Raw genomic sequence first — 12,426 nt, forward strand, 5'->3', positions numbered from 1 at the left:
TCGGCTCGGGTCATGATCTCAGGGTCCTGGGATCGAGTCCCACATCAGGCTCTCTGCTCTGCAGGGATCCTGCTTCCTCCTCTCCCTCTCTCTTCCTGCCTCTCTGCCTACTTGTGATCTCTGTCTGTCAAATAAATAAATAAAATCTTTAAAAAAAAAAGATGACATAATTTGTCCAGCTACATGCCCAACTAAGATCAGACAGCATATGGTTGTCTCCAGCTGAAGTTCCCCAAGCTGAGTGTGTATCAGGATCACCTAGAGGACTTGTTGCAGATTTCTGGGTCCCGCCTCCAGAGGTTCTGATTCAATAGAGTTGAGTTGGGGCCTGGGAATTTGTACTCCTAACAGATTTCCAGATCATGCTAATACAGCTGAACTACCTATCTACAGGATACAAAACAACTGAAGAGTCTACTGAATTGACCAGTTAATTGTGCATTTCCTCAACTTTATTTCACTCTGGAAAAAAAGCGGTGAAGGGAAATTTCTCCTCCAGAATTTATAAACCCGTGGCTTTCACCATGCTGCTGCTACACATTCATGAACACCTCGTGTTGCTATTCTATCACATCAAGATCCCAAAACCTCTGTGTAGAAGATGACGTTGATGTACCGGCTCATACGCCCTCATCCAATCTCTGAGCTCACTGGCTCCTACAGTAGGCAGTTTCCATGCGCCCAACCAGCTTTCTATCTCAATGGGTTGCCTCTCTTTGGTATCTCTGTCTGAGGACTTTTCTTTAGCCAACAGGAGCTTGTTCAGCTCGTGTGTGTGTGTGTGTGTGTGTGTGTGTGTGTGTGTGTAATTAATGCCCATTTTCAAGTCATCCTTCAAACAATGAGGATATGAATCTGCAGATATATATACTCCAGCTCAAGCTATCCGTTGGTGGGATAATTTTGGAGCTTGCTCAAGTGTCTCCTCAGACGGTCCCTAGTGAGACTGTGCCCCAGCTTTACATAGCAGGAACTCACTCATTCATCACCCTTTCCTGGCATTTCTCCCTTTCCCATCCACTTCCACCACTTCCTCATTTGTGCTTCCTGAGATCACTTCCTATATAAACTACCTGCAACCCACGTTCTTGTCTTAAGGTCTGCTTTTGGGGAAACACACACCAAGACATTCTATCTCAAACCAAGACACCTCTCTCACCAACTTCACAGAAGCATCTCCTCCTAGCTGACCCACACCTGTTCCTGCTCACCTTACAGATCTAGGCCCCAGGATTTTGTCCACAGGTCTTTCAATAACACCAATGACACAAAGTTAGGTTGTACTAGATAGGTGTTAATAAGCAAATGATATACTGACTCTTGCTGTCTTAGCAGAACAGATATACACGGTTGAATGCGTGGACACTCACCCTTCATTAACTGTATACTGAAGTAGTTACTCTTCAGAAAGAGGCCCAAGTTCATCAGTCAGATCTGTGAAGGATGCCAGCTTTAAAAAAAAGTGGCATTATGCATATTTTTCAGGGCATTACTATAAATATAAATATTTTAAAAACAGTTCATTCTGAAATGGAGGTTAATTTCCTTTTCTACGGTTAAAGCAAAATTAACCTTCAGCAAATATTTACATTTAAGGCGTGGAATTGCAGCAGTGATGGCATTGACATTTGTCAAACTGTAGTGGAACTCTCAATGAAAAAAAAAGGACTACGTGAGAAACAATTAAGTTGTTCTTAAATTTAGTAAAAAAAAAAAAAAAAAAAGACAGATCCTTGGTTAAATAAACAGTGAAATGAATCAAACTCCATCCTAAATAATAGAGCTATTACATGCATTTCATTCCACTCATTGCTGATGGCTTAATTTTTTTATTTAAAAAATAGTCCTATTGTGGGATAATTGACATATCTAAAGTGTACAACTTAAGGGAAACCTGGGTGGCTCAATCGGTTAAGTCTGCCTTTGGTTCAGGTCATGATCTCAGGGTCCTGGGATCAAGCCCCACGTCCAGCTCCCTGCTCAGCGGGGAGCCTGCTTCTCCCTCTCCCTCTGCCTCTCTCCCTGTTTATGTGGTCTCTAAATAAATAAATAAAATATTTTAAAAAATGCAGTGTACAACTTAATAAATTTTGACATATATATGCACCCATGAAACCATCATGCTGACTTACTTTTGAAAGCAATATTATTGAGTTTTAAGTATATTATTTTGAAATCCAAATTCCCATTGGATATTCCCATTGAATAACCCATTAATTATCATATTGATCCAGTGATTCATTGTGGGCTAAAAGTTCTTTACATTACTCCTTATTTGAAGTGGCTATAGTATGCTGAAAATAACGGATTGGCAGAATTCCCTAGAACTTAGGAATAACTGACAAATAATAATAAAAGCTACCACTTAATGAGTATCATTGCCAAGGGCCATTTTGTAGTTCTTTAGATATACCATTTTAACACATACAACAATCCCACGAGGTAAGTGTTATCAATTCTATTTTACTATTGAGCAACTGAGACTTCGAGATGTATTAGAACATGATGGAGCTGGGAACTAGATTTGCTCCACTAGGTAATATTCCCAAACTGTTCGTTTGTTTATTTTTTTATTTATTCAACAAATACACACCAGACCCTAAGTTAAATGCTGAAGATACAACAGTAGAGGTGATTGGTATGGTTCCCAACATCATAGTTAGAGCCAGTGATGAAGAAATTTACTATTTCATTGATATATTACACAAATAATCAATTATAATTCTTATGAATGCCTATGGAGAGAAGTAGGAGGTGCTGTAAGAGCATGAACTGGGGTCCTGCTCTAGTTTGAGTGGATCTATGGTTTTTTAAGAAGGGGAAGTGACATGATCAGATTTGCAGGAGTACTTATGGGAAAGCCACTCACACAGTAGTGGTAAGTGAAGGGGGGAGAAATGTCTTTCTTGAGGCAACTGCAAGCTCAATCCTCAGGCAGGGTTGGAACCAGAACCTACTTGCCTGGGTAGCATAAGAACACCTCATCATATCTAAATATTTTCCAAAGTGGCTCAGGGTTACTTAATGCTCTCAGGCATTTAGGTTAGTAAAAGCAAACTTCCAGGAAAATTTTTTTTAAAAATCACCTTTAAACCATCTTTTAAAAAGCTCACCCAGGGGTGCCTAGGTGGCTCAGTGGGTTAAAGCCTCTGCCTTTAGCTCAGGTCATGATCTCAGAGTCCTGGGATCGAGCCCCGCATTGGGCTCTCTGCTCAGCAGGGAACCTGCTTCCTCCTCTCTCTCTCTCTCTTTCTCTCTCTCTCTGCCTGCCTCTACACCTATTTGTGATCTCTGTCAAATAGATAAATAAAATCTTTTTAAAAACTTTAAAAATTAAAAGTTCACCCATATAAGCTTTCAATGAACATGAACTCACAATAAAAACCCCACGGACATGAAACAAGCTTCCATGAGTGGGCACTGGAAGAAACAATGAAGTGTACCGAAGTTAGAATTGCAGAGATGGCAGGTAGGATTAGAACTATCAGATTCAAAATATAAAATAAGTTCCTTTGATATATTTAAATAGATAAGAACATTGGGTACCCAGGTGGCTCAGTCGTTAAGCATCTGCCTTCAGCTCAGGTCATGATCTCAGGGTCCTGGGATCGAGTCCTGCAGTGAGCTCCCTGCTTGCTGAGAAGCCTGCTTTTCCTTTTCCCACTCCCCAAGCTTGTGTTCCTTCTCTCGCTGTCTCTCCCTCTCTCTGTCAGATAAATAAATAAAATCTTTAACAACAACAACAACAAAAAAGAAATGAGAACATCAAAAGTATAATTAAGAAGCAAGATATTTTACATATGATTTCATTCATATCTGGAATTTGAGAAACAAAACAGAGGATCATCAGGGAAGGGACGGAAAAATAAAGTCTGATGAAATCATAGAGGGAGACAAACCCTAAGAGACTCTTAACCCTAGGATACAAACAGGGCTGCTGGAGGGGAAGGAGTGGGGGAATGGGATAATTAGGTGATGGGCATTAAGGACAGCACATGACGGAATGAGCACTGGGCATTATATACAACTAATGAATCACTAAATTCTACCTCTGAAAACAAAACAAAACAAAAAAGGTATTTACAAACTGACTAATCAAATAGATTAAAAAAAAAACAGAGAACTACTAGAAATTATATATGTAGATAGACAGCATTAATCCTTTCTCTTTTAAATATGTTGTGCCTATTTTCCCTATTTTCTTCCAGGTTTGTTGCTTCTGTTTAACTTAATTTGTGGAGATCCTTGTCACTCACATCTATATTCTTTGTTGTTTCAAGGTCAAATCTGTCCATCATTTGCCTTTATGTCTTTTGCAGTTTGCCTCCTGCTTCCTACTCCAAACTTACTTTAAGAACCCTTATTTTTTAATGTTTATTAATTCATTTTAATTTGGATTTTATATTAACACATATAATTTTAATATTATTTTTAACAGATTACATTTGGAAATTCTGATGCTTTCTGAAATAGATTTTTCTCTCTCACTAATGTGAAATACCACTTTTAATATAAATCAATTTCTTGTTCAAGTCAGTGAGAATTTAGTTCTCTTACGACTTTTTTTTTAAGATTTTATTTATTTATTTGACAGACAGAGATCACAAGTAGGCAGAGAGAGAAGGGGAAGCAGGCTCCCCACTGAGCAGAGAGCCGGATGCGGGCTTGATCCCAGGACCCCGAGATCATGACCTGAGCCGTAGGCAGAGGCCAAACCCACTGAGCCACCCAGGCGCTCCCTCTTACGACTTCTGACCTTACTTACTCTCCCCCCATCCTTCCAACTTCGGGTTAAATCATCAGTCCCTTTTTGTATAATAAAAAAGCATGCAAATGTTATACTGATGAGGCAGGTGATTACTATGATTATGTTTCCTTTCTTGAACAACTTTTTGTTTTTCTAGGAATTAACAATCTTTTTGTTATTTTCAGTTGCAAAGCTTCCAAGGAATCTATTCAAATGCTTGATTGGACCTGTCAAACACCTATTGTTATGATTTCCCAGACACTAAAACATCAAATAATCTCTCTCTATTCCCCCCCCCCCCCCCCGCAATCTCTCCCTCAGAAATCTCAAGTTCTCCTGCTTTATCTGGGCTAAGTATGTTCTAGGCTTATGGTACAGCTGTCAGCTGGAATTTCCTTTAGTGCTTTCCCCCACCAGATCCTTCAAATGTCAGTATGTGGAGGTGTTTTGTCTCTAGGGAAGCAGCCTCCAGTCTCCTGCCAGGGGACATACGCCTGGAGAAGGGTCTTGGTAGGAGGAAATCTAAGAAAGAAGTCTGGGGATCCCACTGTTTATATCAGCATGTTTCAGTCTCCTACCAGGAGCCCAACCCCACCTCATCTGCATATGTCTCTGGCTGCCTGTGGAAGGTAGCTCCAAAGACTTCAAAGAATGGGGAAGAAAACCTTTGGCTTGAATATCTACATAAAAACTTCAACCAATTCCTGCACCTCACCTACCTTCTGTGTACCCAGTATCACCCCAAGTCCTGCATCCTCTGGGGACTCTCAGTAGCAGCCACCCCTGCTGGAGCTCATCTTTTGCTCCTCCACTCATTTTCGACCTTTCAAAAATTTTTCCTGAAAATTTCTCATTTGTTCACACCTCCCTTCCAATTTTCTCAGTCTTTGTAGACTTAAAGTCCCTACAACCCTACACCACCCCCTCTCTCCCTATTTAGTGATGTTTCCGTAGGAGGAGATAAACTCAGCTGTATCTAACTGGAAGTCTCTCGACCTCATGGTGCCACGTATGTGTGTAGACATAGCACTATGAGCTCCACAGAACCCTAACCTCAGTGAAGCAACCACTGGTCTGCTTTGTCACTATGGATTAGTTTGCATTTTTGACAGTTTTCTCTAAGTGCAATTACACATAGGCATTCTTATTTGTCTGGATTCCTCTCTGGATAGATTGGACCTTTATTCAATTTTTAAAAATCAGTTTTCTTGAGGTATTAAAGTAACCAGTTTTAAATGCAGGGTTTGAGAAGTTTTGATAAATGAATATCATCATGTAATCACCACTACCGTCAAGACACAGAACATGTGAAAAGGAGTATTTTAAACTTAAGCAAAGACTTAAGGGAAACACACACTTTCCTCGTTTCAGAGAAAGCCGTTTGCTGTATGCACACAACATTCAAGCATCATCCCACGAACGCACAAAACTTAATGCCCTTTAACCTCCCTCTTCAAGTTACACAGGTGTGAGAACTTGCATTCTTGATAACTTACAGGGATATTTGTGATGCCTTCTGACCTTTTTTTAATTTTTTTTTAACATATATCCCTTTGGTGCCTTAGAAAATAACTTCAAAGATAAGGTAACAGAAGAGAGCTTATAAGGGAGTTAGATTCAAACCTAAACTACATTTGCGTACTGTTTATACTTTGATTCATTCCCGGCAGCGATTCCTCTGTCTCCACCCAGGCCACTGACCACTGAGAGAAAAGTGTCACACAGCCCACAGGTTCTGTCAGCCGTGTTGTCTCAGTCAGGGCTTCTCCTTCCCACCTGGTCTCCCAGCCTCCAGTCTCTCCCCGTTCCATTCCCACCTAAATGTGCCTGTTAATTAACCGTTCTGAAGTCTTGCATTAGTGCTGGTAAACCTTCCACAGCTCCCCAGGGCTCACAAGATAAGGTCTGAGTTCCCTGATGCCACCTTCATCTTCACAGGCTCCACCTGTTTGCTTCCTACCGTGGGCAGCCGGGAGCCATCTCCAGACAGTCACGGGGCCTGCTGTCGCCCAGGCTGGGCTGGATCTGTTTCACCTTTCCTGACCCCAGCACAGCATGTGGAATGGCCTGGGTCTAGAAACCTGGTGTTAGGACTGTACTTGTTGCAAATGGATAAATTTACACCTTACGCTTTATTTAGAAAGCCTAGTAAGTCTTTTAATCAGCTACTGTAAAGAAATCTCAGTGATTTCTGTGAATGTGGAGATTTAGGTGTTATTGTAACTTAGAGATTTTATGCTACACATGTCACTTATTTCTCCAATACAGAGCATGACATACCTGGGTTACTTTCTGAAAAGAATCACCACTTATTCCTTTATCCAAACATTCATTAAATATCTCTTGAGCACCTCTCACACGTCAGGCGCTGTGCTGGGCATTGGCGGCTTATTGGTGAAGCAGAGATATTGTCTATAACCTTACAGAGCTAACACCTCAGCTGAATGAGTCATTACGAAAGTAAGCAAAACTACAGAAGGAAGGTAAAGAGGGAGCTGTGGTGGACACCACCGCCCTGCTCACATCCCCTCAGCGCTCACCAGGCAAGCGGAAGGCTTCTTCCTGCAGGAGACTGTCAGGCTGAGTCTCTGTCAGACTTCTCTGGCCCACAGCGGGCAGGAGCATGTTCAACCCCCACATGGTGCAGGCCAACAGTGCTGAGGAATCAGCAACGCCCTCAGGAACAGTGCTCAACCAAAGGTGGGGAGAAGGGAGAGTTAAACACCCAGCTTCCTCACCCTGTGGGTGGGGCAGCTCTGGGGGGGTGTTCTCCGCCATCTTATCCTGCGCTGCCATAACAAAATGCCATCCACTGAGTGACTTAAACAACAGAAATGTATTTTCTCACAGTTCCAGAGGTTGGATGGCTGAGATCAGGATGCCAGGATGGTAGTTTCTCGTGAAGCCTCTGTTCCTGGCTTGTGGGCCGCCACCACATCACTGTACGCTCACATGACTCTTCTATATGTGCTCACTCAGAGAGAGAAAGAAAGAATTCTTATAAATACACGAACCCTACGGTATCAAGGCCCCACCCTTACGATCTCATTATAGGGCCTCCTTAACTTTTAGTGACCTACTCATTATCCCCAACTCCAAGTCATATTGAGGGATAGGCTTCAACATATGAATTTTGGGGAAACACAAATCAGGCTATGGAATATACTGTCTTCCAGAGTTCCCCAGTGAGACTAAACGTGTTAGGTATCTCCCAGTAGCATCTCCCAGTAGCCCATTCACTAGGGCACTCCCAATGGGTTTCTTTTTCTTCCCTCCTCATGCCTCCATCTTCCTACCACAGCTTTCTGAGACTACCTCCCAAATAAACCACTTGTACTCAAATCCCAATCTCAGGGAACCCCACCAATGACTGGAGCCCATAACAGCGACCTGACTTGTATCCGGAGGGTCTGGATGTTAGCCTTACCAGCTCTGTCAGGAGCTCTTTCCTAAGGGCTCGGTGGAAAAGCGCTTAAGGTCTTAAGCAAAGGAATGAGTCCATGTGGAGAAAGGATTCAAAGAAGTAAAATGCTGATTCAGGGCAACTACTGGGAAGCTATTTCTTCAGTCACATCAGGAGAAGACTGATCTGTGCTAAGGAGGAGGCAGTAAAGACAGAGACAGACATGGTGCCTGTCTTGCCTGTAGTCACTGCTCAACAAATATTTTTGGATGAAAATTAATGAATGGGTTTTATGTACCAAACCTCTAGATAGACTGACAGAACTTGACAACTGATTATGTCTGGGATTTGAGGAAAAAGAGAGAGTCAAGAACAATCCCAGTCTTTGGACTTTAACAGGTAGGTGGATGTTGGTGCTATTTACTGAGTATGGATCATAGCCTTGAGGATCAGGAAGCTGGAGGGGTGGGAGAGAATGAATTGTGGGCCTGATGTACCTGTGAGACATCTAATTGATGCTAAGTATATAGGTTTGAACCTAGGTCAGAGACACATACTTGGGTCCCACCAGATACAGATACTGAGTCAGCAAGCCTTCTCCAGCCACATGGGAAATGTAACCAGAAGAGGTCCACATTTTCCTACTCTCAAAATAATATTTTAGAAGGAGTATGAAGGAGAATTAATATTTACCGAGAACCTACTCTTTGCCAGCGATTGAACCAAGTGTTTATTCTTCAGAAGAGCTCCAAGAGGTATGCAATATTACCTCCATTTACAGATGAGGAAATTGAGGTACAGAAAGGAGAAGTCATGTATCCAAGTTCACAGCTGGTCAAGAAGTCCAAATTTTGGTTAACTAAGCATCCTCAAAGCACAGACCATATCCTGTGAGTCTTAGTCTCACCGGACTCCACAATGAGCAATTCCCAAAGTCCCTCATTTGGACAACTCTCTTTCCAAGTGGTCCCCCTCCCGATGAACTTCTTGTGGTATAGTCCCAATGGAAGTTTTCTCTCAATTTCTGTCTCTGTAGATTTGCTTTTTTTGAACATATCATTTAAATGGGATTATAGAAGGTGGTCCTTTGCTATCCTTTTCTCAGCTAATGTGATGAATAAAAAGTAAAATATTTAGTATTTCCTCAACACCCAAAACATCCTTATTTCTTTTTATTTAAAAATATAGCACATCATCTTTGATTAGTTAATACTGATACACAGTCCTGAAAATGCCTTGCTTATTTTTCCTTCGGCAAAGAGTTATTTTTTGGCAAATGTTCATTAAATTTATACATTTACTTGGAAAGATTAACACTGACATTATTCAATGTTATATATTTTCTATTCTAGGCACATAGTATTTCCTTTCCAATCCAGTCTGTTAAGTCAAAAGTTTCAAGAACTTGAAAAAAAATATTATTAAGGTTTTGAACATATACTATCTATATTAAAGTCTTTTCTGGTGTTCTTTTTATATGGCACATTTCCTCACGGTCTATTCTAAATCCTTTACTTCTGATAGATGACAAAGCTGTTGAACTGTGTACACGGTCTATTCTAAATCCTTATTTCTGATAGATGACAAAGCTGTTGAATTGTATACAAACATTTTGGAAAACAGTATTAAGGCTTTTCAAAAGATTAAAAAAAAAAACAGGACTGCCATATGATCCAGCAGTCCCATTTTGGAGTATTTAATCCAAAAGAATGGAAATCAGGACTTCAAAGAGATATCTACACTCCCACATTCACTGCAGCATTATTTACAATAACCGCGATATTGAAGCAACCATAAGGTCCATTGATGGATAAATGGATAAAGAAAACATGGTATATTCATACAGTGGATATTATTTAGTTTTAGAAAAAGAAGAAAATCCTGCCATTTGCCACCATACAGGTGAGGCTGGAGGACATTATATAAGAGAAATAAGCCAGTCATAAAAGGACAAATTCTGCATAATTCCAGGTATACGAGGTGTCTAAAACAGTCAAACTCATAGAAGCAGAGGGTAGATTGGTGGTTGCCAGGGGCTCGGGGAGGGAGAATGAGGAATTGCTGCTGAACAGGTACAAAGTTTCAGTTACATCAGATGCATAAATTGTAGAGATCATTATATGTTCAAAACAAATAAAATAAATAAATAAATGTTGTAGAGCTCCACTATTTAATCCAGTGCCTATAGTTAACAAAAATATACACTTACTCTGTGAGAGGGTAGATCACATGTTATGTTCTTACCACAGTCAAAAAAAAAAAAAATTCAATCAGAAAACAATTATACAAACACAGTTCTTAAAAGATGGAAGTAGGAATCTCTACTGCGTCATTCTCCAGATGTGAGGTAGTGTCACTCCCTATGTTCTAATTCTTTAATATGTTTGTTGGAGAGTTCTTTAATATGTTTGTTGCAGAGTTTCACAGACTACTTCCTGGTGTGGGGGTGGACATCTCACCTGAGTCATAGAAAGTTCCAGAGATTGGGCAAGCTGATAACTTGAGCCAGGGAGATGAGGTCATTCATTTTGCCAACCATTGCAATCTTGCAAAAGGCAGAGGCGGTGACATGTTTCCTGGACAGAAACTAAACCTATGTGAGAAGCCCTTAGGCAGAAGAAGATGGAAAGTGTGACCAGTGGAGTTCATTCTGGACCCTGTCCCCATCTGGACCTCTCCCAACACCTCCGTACTGTAGCCAGAGTGAACTTTTGTCATGAAAGATGATTCAGAAGACCCATCATGATCTGTCTCTGCTCGTTTCTCTCTAGCCTACTGGTTTCCTCCTCTCCTCTCTCTGCGACCCAGTTCTCTGAACATTAGTAAATTTCTTTCAGCTCCGCAAGAAACTCATCATTTTCATTTTTACCTGTAGGCCTTTGTCCATGCCTATCCCTCTGTTCCAGCCCCTTTCAACGCTTCAAACTAATGCCTACTCAAGTTGCAGTTCAGACCTCAATTCCTCTAGGAATCTTTCCCTGACCCTCAAGATTGGGTTAGGTTTCCCTTCCCAGTGGTTTTTACCCCTATTCTCTGGGTTATCCAACTGTGTTGTGACTGCCTACTAACTTGTCTGCTCCTCACTCCCCCTATACTGAAAGCTCCTTCAGGCAGAGAGAGAATCTGCCGAACATCTGACCTCAGGAGATACCCCAAGTTAGAACTTCCCAATCAATTTGCTCCCAAACCTCCTGATCCATAGATTCTGTGAGACAGTAAGTGATTGCTATTGTCTTGAATCACTAAATTTTGGAGTGATTTGTTATGTAGTAATGGATAACTAACACACTATCAAAACTTAGTGGCTTTAAACAACCATATCCCAGATTCTGCAGGGTAGTAATTGACAATCTTTTTCCTTCTGGTATCAACTGTGACACAACTCAACAGTACTCAGCTGATGGGTGGGTTTGTTGGGCAGATCCAAGATAGCTTCACTCACATGGCAGGCACTTTTTGAGGTAGAAGGTAGACTTAGCTGGAACAGATGACCATAGGGCCTACATTTGGACTCTCCGGCATGGCTATCTCAAAGCAGACGGACTTTTTACATGGAAGCTGGCTTCCCTCAGAACAAGTATCCCCAAAAAACCCAGAAGAAGTTGCATGACTTTTTAATGATCTAGCCTTGGAAACAACATACAGTCATTTCTGTTCTACTCTCTTGGTTAAAAGAATCATAAGACCACCTAGACTAGACGCAAGAGGAGGAAAGAGAGACCCCACCTCTTGATGGGAGGGGTATCAGAGAGTTTATAGTTATTTTTTTAAAAAACTCAACTGATTATTAAGGTATAATTTGCATGCAATAAAATGCACCCATTTAAGTATGTACTTTGGCAAGTTTTAACAAATGCCTGTACCCTAAAACCACTACCGCCACGAAGTTACAGAGCATTTCCTTCCTCGCAAAGTTCCTTCTGCCTCTTTGCAGTCAGGCCCCTCACCTTTCCCTCTCAGTGCTTAGCAACCACTAATCTGCTTTCGGGCTCTTCTAGAATTTTGTATGATACAGTATATAGCTTTTGACATTTAGCTTTTTCAGTTAGCTAAATTCTTTTGAGACCCGTCATGTTGTTTGTTCCATGTATCAATAGTTCATTTCTTTTTTATTGCTAAATAGTTGTTACTGTATGGCTATAGCAGGCAGCTGTTGATGGACATCTGGGTTGTTTCCAGGTTTAGATTATTATGATAAAGGTCTATGAACAGTCATTTTCACCTCTCTTGAACAGTATCTAGGAGTGGGGTTGCTGAGTTGGTGATACAAGAGATA

The sequence above is a fragment of the Mustela putorius genome, unplaced genomic scaffold (assembly GCF_011764305.1).
Source record: "Mustela putorius furo isolate JIRA1106 unplaced genomic scaffold, ASM1176430v1.1 tig00003987_pilon_pilon_pilon, whole genome shotgun sequence".
Classification (NCBI taxonomy): domain Eukaryota; kingdom Metazoa; phylum Chordata; class Mammalia; order Carnivora; family Mustelidae; genus Mustela; species Mustela putorius.